We start from the raw sequence: 8335 nt of genomic DNA, 5'->3' as shown, positions 1-8335 counted from the left end.
TAAGATTTAGAATTTACAAAAATGATATGAAATAAAGTATATCATCTATTTAAAATATACATGAACAAATCTTTCATAAGTCTAGAGCTACCATAAATAAGAGGTAGCTATTACCGGAACGCAGATACATCTTCAAATCCAACTCACATCGAACACAACAACATCAACATCCAACATTTGCATGCATGATGCAGAAGTGTAGTATGAGTACAACTGACTCCATGTACTCAATAAGTAACAAACCTAACCTTAGGTTGAAAGTAGTGACGAGCTGGGACAAGGGTCAGAGTCTAATACCAATAGCCAACAACAGTTCATAATAACATAATGAAAGTAATGAAAGAAGTAACTCAGAGATAAAATGCTTAGCTCTTTCACGGTTCCAGAAAATAGATCCGCATTTCAAGTATATCAGTAAAAATCCAAATCTTTTACCAAAATCGCCAAAAATATGAGTAAGTTTGAAGCTGTAATTTTTCCCAAAAAGCTTTCCACAGGTAAATGTTTCATTTTCAAATGGCATAAAGAAAATACATCTCTATGACTAAATGTCAATATGTCTGAGAAGTCAAGAATGACGTGATACCATACAACGTGAGGAAAAATGCATCTCTATGCATGTATGTCATGTGTGCATGTCAATACAATGTATCTTAGAGATAAACTCATGTACTCACACTCTTAGAGTACTTAATCTCACTGTCTCACACTTTCCACTCACTATGCTCAATACTCAACACATCCAGTCACTCAGCACTATATAATACCTGCTGCGGCGTGCAGCTCGATCTATATATAGCCATAAGGCCCGTTGTGGCATGCAACACGATCCACATATAGATATCTAGAAGGCCCGTTACGGCATGCAAATCGATCCACATATATATAGTCATAAGGCCCGTTGTGGCGTGCAACCCAATCCATACATATATAGCAATAAGGTCCGTTGTGGCGTGTAACTCGATCAATATTTATATACACTCACTAGTGTATGTACAAACTCCGGAAGGGCTCCTTCAGCCCAAGCGCTATAACAAGCCAATCATGGCATAAATCAGAAAAACATGTTGCGGCGTGCAGCCCGCGCCAATCATAATCCAATAAAACAGGCTACGACGTGCAGCCCGATCTAATAATGTCACTCACACTCAGGACCTTGGCCTCACTAAGTCATCAATCTCTCCAGTCTCTCGGGATCATAATGCCATGAAATTAGCCGAAAGCGATGATATGATGTGTCAATAAATAGCAACCGAGATTGAGATATGATATAAAATGAATGAAAATGACTGAGTATGAAACTGCAATTTAAACAAATAATTCAACAGCACTATGACCTTAGTGGGTCCTAACAGAATAAGCATGTAGCCAAGACATGATTTCTAACATGGATCACAGCTCAATAGCTCAAGTACGTAGAGATTTTATAGTTACGGATAAGATCAGGTAACTACACCATACCACGGGAATAACGGAGTCACGATTCACACAGTGCACGCCCACACGCCTGTCACCTAGCATGTGCGTCACCTCAACATAAAAAACATAACCCAAAATTCGGGGTTTCATACCCTCAGTACCAAGTTTAGAAGTGTTACTTACCTCGAACAAGCCAAATCCAATATCTAGCAAGCCAAACGATGCTCCAAAATGTCCATCCCGCACGTACCGACCTTGGAACGACTCGAAACTAGTCAAAAGCAACTCAAATATATCAAATAATTCCAAAAGAAACAAACCCAATCGATAAAGGTCGAATCTTTAATCAAAATCCTAAAATTGACAAAAAAGTCAAACCCCGGCCCGTACCTCGGAGCCCGACAAAAATCATAAAATTCGATAACTCATTCAGTTACGAGTCCAACCATACTAGTTTCACTCAAATCCGACTCCGAATCGATGTTTAATATGCCAAATAATCCCAAAACTTGCTTTTGATGCCTCTAATGGATTTCTTATGAAATTTCAGTCAAGTTAAGCTTTTGAATCACTCCATTTGACCTTATAATGAAGTAGATATGTTGGTTTCAATATTTGAAAATAATGTAAATTTTTAAATACGGAGTCAATGGCAATTTCGTAATTAATCTAAAAAAATCTAGCAACCTAATTCTTAGTAAAATAACCATGAAAGCCTCGTACGATGTCCAAATTCGACGATTCTTTTTGCTATGGCTCCGTAATTATGATATGGATCTGATGTTTCAATCAAAATAGAAACTGGAACTCATTTGTTCAATGTGGTACCATTTATGCTTGAAAAAACAACGTCGAAACATAAGAAAAACGAGCCCCTCGAGATCCCATACGAATATGACAACAAGTCCCATAACATAACACGGACCTACTCGAGGCCTAAAATCACGTATTAAAATATCGAAGCGACAAAACGCACCTCAAATAAAAATTAATGAACTTTCGACTTCTAAAAACTCGCGCCGAAATATATCAAATCAACTCGGAATGAACTCAAATATTGCACACAAATCCTAATACATTATACGGAGTTATTCATGCCCCCAAATTATCGAACAAAGATAAATTCTCAAAACGACTGGTCAGGTTACATGAAGCCCTCACTTCGTAATCTTCACCCATATCTCTCAAATGGCAAAAGCTTCAAAAAAACCTTCTGCCTCCACTTGAAAAAGCACCCGGTCCAAAGGAAATACCCCTTCTCAACCATCAAAACCAATTACCATTGGGTTTGATCACTCTGAGGGCTTCTCATCTTGTAGAGAAGACCTCTCCGATGATGCTCGAATAGAAAAACCCCTAGGGAAACATCTCACAGAAGAAGAAGTTGAAGCCTACACCCCAAAAGACAATGAAGATAGACTTAGACAGTATGCTAGAGTCAGAATTTAACTACTAGGATTCACCCAACAGAGACAAGTTTGTGACCTTCAAGGAAAATCTATTACTCATGGAAGAATCATCAATCTGGAAGAGATGGATGTCCTAAATTGCAAGGTAAATGATTTATTTAGTTTTCAGGGATGGGAAAATTTCTTTGTTCTAACCCCTCCAAAGGTCTATGAAGATCTTGTTCACATGTTCTATGCAAATCATCGTTCCCCCAAATCTGATAAAATTGAGTCACTCGTGCTAGGTCAGTATAACATTCTAGATGGTTTTGCCTTTGATTCTCTGTTTAACTGTAAAAGTTCTGGTTACTATACTTTATTTAAAAACTACTGGCCTAAAGATTTTCAAGTGTCGTTTGAATAAGCCAAACAATGTCTTGCTGATTCCCTATCTTATCCCTTGCCAAATCAATTAGGACCTAGTGATATTAACTTTGAAACTTGTATTCTTGCCCACATTGTTGTCACCATCATACTTCCCGGGACAGGATCCTACACCACTTTATCTCAAAGAGACACTTTTTTGTCTACTGCCTTCTCACCAAGCACAAAGTGAAGTCCTCTTGGGTAATTAATTTTATGATAGAATGTGCTGAAGAACCATCGAGCCTTCCTTATGGGATGGTTATCACTCACCTCCTCGAAGCCTTCAATATCTCTCTCTCTCAAACTATCCATATGTGTCTATCTCCAAGTGTTATAACAATAGAGCATTTGTTAGCCTGGGTTGTGCTGTTGTGGATGATGCTTGGATAAAGAAGCAGGAAATTAAAGCCAAAATGATTCCCTATAGCTCCAAGGTAAAAGTTGATACTTCTCAGGTTGTTATCAACAATCTAGAATTGCTTGCAAAGATTGCTCCACTCAATGACAAGCTGACGTCCATCAAAGATCTTCTCCTGACAACTCAGTCTTCAGTTGGTGGTATCTATGAAGTAGCCAGGGAAACAGGTTCTGATGTATCCAAGCTGAGAGTCATGGTTAAGAAAACATCAGAGAGGGTTGTAAAAGCCTTCAAGGAAGTTAATGATCGTTTTGATGGAATCTCAGTCACAATGAACGCAAGCTTTGATTGTCTCAAGGAAGCCATCAACAATACCCTTACCTACGTCGCTAATTAATGTTGGTTGTGTCAAGATAATGTTTTTTTGGATGTTCTAGATGTTTTTTTTAATCCTTGCATGTTTTTGGATTATCTGGATGACTGTAATTACATTTATGATCTGCTTATAATTAGACTTATCTGCTAGTAGTTAAACTTGCTTAGCCTCTTTTTGAGTGATGTCAAAGAGGGAGAAAGGATCAACTAACTTACGGGTAAATTTGAGTCAACTAGCTGGGAAGGGTCGACAAGTCGACTAACTAAATAAGAGTTGACCAATAACTCACATGAAAAAGGCAACAGTTATTTGCAAAGTCATGGAAAAATAACAGTTGTTTTGCTGAAACACAGAAACTTCCAGCATAATATGCAGGATTATGGAGCTGCTGCGCATAAACTTCCATCATATTATGTTGGAACTCCAGCACATGGAAAGTACGAGCATAATATGCGGGATTTATGGAGCTTCTGCATATAAACTTTTCGTATATTATGTTGGAACTCCAGCCAGAGGCGGAGCTAGGATTTAAAGTTACTGGGTTCGGATTTTAACCTTTTTATGTTACTGGGTTCTAAAGTAAGAAATTGTACATATTCAATGAATTTTTTAAGACAAATATATGGTTTGGACTAAAGATATTGGGTTCAGTTGAACCCGATGTCGAAGCTCTAGCTCCGCCCCTAACTCCAACATATTATGTTGGAAGCCTATATATAAAAAAAAAATTAAACTCCAGCATATTATGCTGCAATATTTCTGAATTTTTAAAAAATTGCTAAATTTTGATTATTTTTTAAACTGTAACTATTTTTCCATTATCAATAGTAAATCTAGCTCCCCTCCCCCGTTAGGAGTAACCGTTGTGCGTATGGGCCCAAATAAGAATCTATAAAATGACACTCACATCTGAAAGGCCAATTATTAACTTATTTAAAAGTAGAAAATAATCCTGAAAATGGAATTTCCACTGAATACAAAAGTTATGTCATCTCAGACACCCCACCTTGTTTCCTCAATAAATCATGTCCTCTATCATTTCTTGTCTTTTTGTTTCATAACTTCAATTATCACTTCCATCATTGCCACACTTTTTGCCATCAACTCATAACTTCTATCTCTTCTCTTCAACTTTGAGTCACCTATGTGTCCTTTAGTTTTGCAAGATTGTGCCCCTAGCTACACCTTACTTGATTCGATTTCACTAATTTGAAATTTAAGAAAAGAATACACCGAAATGATTATATTCGAGTCCTTTTTGGTGTCTTCGTGTGATGTAAGTAGTTGGTCGGGGGTCAACTAATTATTTATATGTATAAATATGTTTTTAATCATTTCAGTACTTGATATCATAACTGATTAGACTGAAATTTTAAGTTTCTGATAAAATAATCATATCATTACTTGATTTTACTTTCAAAAGTTGGTGGTTTAGCTTCCCAAACTTGATTTTCATTTATATAGGTAACAATTATCAGTCTGATTTTCTTTAAAATTTGAAAGATACTTACAAAAAAAAAAAAAAAAAAAAAAAAATGAGGAGTAAAAGTGAAACTTATCCAGACTAGAACCAAAAGGAGACATGTTGTTCCGGCACACTTCGATTAGATTATTAGAAATATTTTACTATAATTAGCACTTAATTGACAATTCACAACAATAGCATAACATTTGTTTCTTTGTAAATAGGATATGTGAACTGCAGTTACAATATATATTTATATTAGAAGCCAATATAGCTACGGAAGCGAGGAAGGAAGTTGCCAAAGAATGGAGACTTTTTGTTCTATTTTTGTGAAGCTAGCCTATTGGAAATGATCTCAAAAGGGACTATGTGCTCTAGGAATATCAGATCCCATAATAGTACTTAACTTATAAATAAAATTTCCCTTTCACCAAAAAAAAAAAAAAATCATATATTTCTTTGATTTATACTAATTTTACATGGTCAATGATATGTGTTAACATAAAAGTTCGAGCAGTAGCTCAATAATTTGTGGTTTTACACTTGTCGTTTTTCTCTATTTTAATTTAAGAGAGATGTAATTCAATAACAAAAAATTTAAAAAGATAATCCAAAAACACAAATTTACTTTTCAAGTACGCTTCGAAAATTAATTAGAATCAAATACTCACTCTATCTGAATTAGCTGTGGCTGGTAAGAAAACTATGACTTGGGTATGTTTTAGGGCATGTTTCGGCATCAATACTATTCAGTATCTTTTAGGGCATGTTGCGGCATCAATATTATTCAGTATCTTTTTTTTTATCAGTTACGAATTCAGTATTTACAAATAATAAAGTTTAGTAGTTCCAACTATTAATTTGACATCTAATTTGTTTGCCGTGGTGATCTATTTGTTTTTTAATTTTGATCAATTCAAATTGATTCAAGGTTCTTCCGATCTCGAACACAGTATTTCGTGGATCTTCTTAACTTCATGTGAAATATTCAAATACTTGCTTGAACGTATAATTCTATTGGAATGTAGATTTCCACTTACAAATTTATAATTGATCGCAGATTTGCTTTCTAGGTGATATTTAACTTTTTCCCTAAGTGATATAATTATTTTAATTCTAAAGACAACTCCAAATTTCAAGGAGTTTCTCTATTTATAAGATTAACCTAATTAAATACTTTCAAAACTTCTCATCATGAATAGAAAAGCAATTTCTTTTCTCACTTTAGGCCTGACTAGTCCGAATTTGCGGGTAAAAATTCTACTTTTAGAACGTAAAGTACTCCATACCAAAGATAAATTCATTTTTAAAGTTAGATTCGACACCCCTAATTAAGGATGAAGAGACACTTACCACACCCCAACACAAATCTTTAGTGTTAATAAGAAAAAAAGAAGGTGAAAAATAATACTTCCTCACTTTTAATTTTTATGACAACCCCTAGTTAAAGCACGAAGGGTGATGTCGTGCTATATTTTCTGTTAGTGTTAATGCATGAAGGGTGATGTCGTGCCATGATTATGAGAGAGTAAAAGTACGAAGGGTGATGCCGTGCCGTTTTTGTTGATTTCTATGGTGAGGTCGAGAGTAAAAGCACGAAGGGTGATGTCGTGCACTTATTACTGTGTTATCCATTTTTTTGGTTCAAAGTTGATATTTACATTGTTTCTTTACTTTATAATTGTTAGAATTTGATATTCCCCTCAGCATGTTCCCATTTCCCGTCTTTATCTGTTTAGTTCTGTTATTACTACTTCTTGTATATGATTTAACTGCACAGGTTTATATGGTTGTCGTGTCCAAGCCTCGTCACTACTTCACTGAGGTTAGGCTCGACACTTACCAGTACATATAGTAGGTTGTACTGATACAGCACTCTGCACTTTTTGTGCAGATCTCGGTGCCGAACCTTGTGAGTAGATTCGTGATTGCTGCCTTCAGTACAGGGAGACCAAGGTAGATCTGCTGGCATTCGCAGAGCCTGAAGTCCCCCTTTCCCCGTTTTAGTTTCTTCTATCTCTTCTATTTCGAGAAAAATTGTACTTCTTTCAGACTTATATTTGTAGTAAATCTTAGTCGTTGGTGGATTGTAACACCAGATCTTTGGGGTAGCTATGTATTAGAATTGTTGGATTGCTATATCACTTCCGCATTTCATAATTATTTTATTTTAGTTATTATTTGTTCCTGTTTGAATTAATAATAATGGTGGTAAAACTGTAATTGTCGGCTTGCCTAACTTTCACGAGTAGGCGCCATCACGATTACCTAAGGTGGGGAAATCTGGGTCGTGACAAGTTGGTATCAGAGCTCTAGGTTGCCTAGGTCTCACAATTCACGAACAAGCTAGGTAGAGTCTGAAGGATCGGTACGGAGACGTCTGTGCTTATTCCCTAGATGCTACAGAGTTTAGGAAAATTTTACATATATTCCTTTCTGTCGTGTGACTTGATTTCTCAATGCTAATTGAACTTCCACTCTGTTCTTTTGCAGATAGTGAGAAGACGTACCGCTTTTTCAGCTGACCAGTAGCCCGAGCCCCCAGTGGCAGCTCCTATGAGAGGCAGAGGCCGAGGCCGTGCTAGAGGCAGAGGCCGAGGCCGTGCTAGAGACCGTGCTAGAGGCCGAGGCAGAGGCAGGGCTCATCCCAGAGCTCGAGTAGCAGCACCAGCGGTGGAGCCTTAGGTAGAGTTTGAGGATGAGGTTCCGGCCCAGACAGTTCCAGCAGAGCCAGCTCAGGTCCCATAGGGGTTCATCGCCACTTCGGTACTCCAGGATGCTCTGGTCCGTCTAGTGGGCCTTATGGAGTGTGTCACTCAGGCAGGCATATTTCCTGTAGCACCAACTGTCTCTTAGGCTGGAGGAGGATCCTAGACTCCTTCTACTTGCACTCCGGAGCAGAT

This window comes from Nicotiana tabacum, chromosome 3 (genome assembly GCF_000715075.1).
Source record: "Nicotiana tabacum cultivar K326 chromosome 3, ASM71507v2, whole genome shotgun sequence".
NCBI classification, from domain to species: Eukaryota; Viridiplantae; Streptophyta; class Magnoliopsida; order Solanales; family Solanaceae; genus Nicotiana; species Nicotiana tabacum.
Note: the sequence above shows the minus strand (reverse complement) of the source record.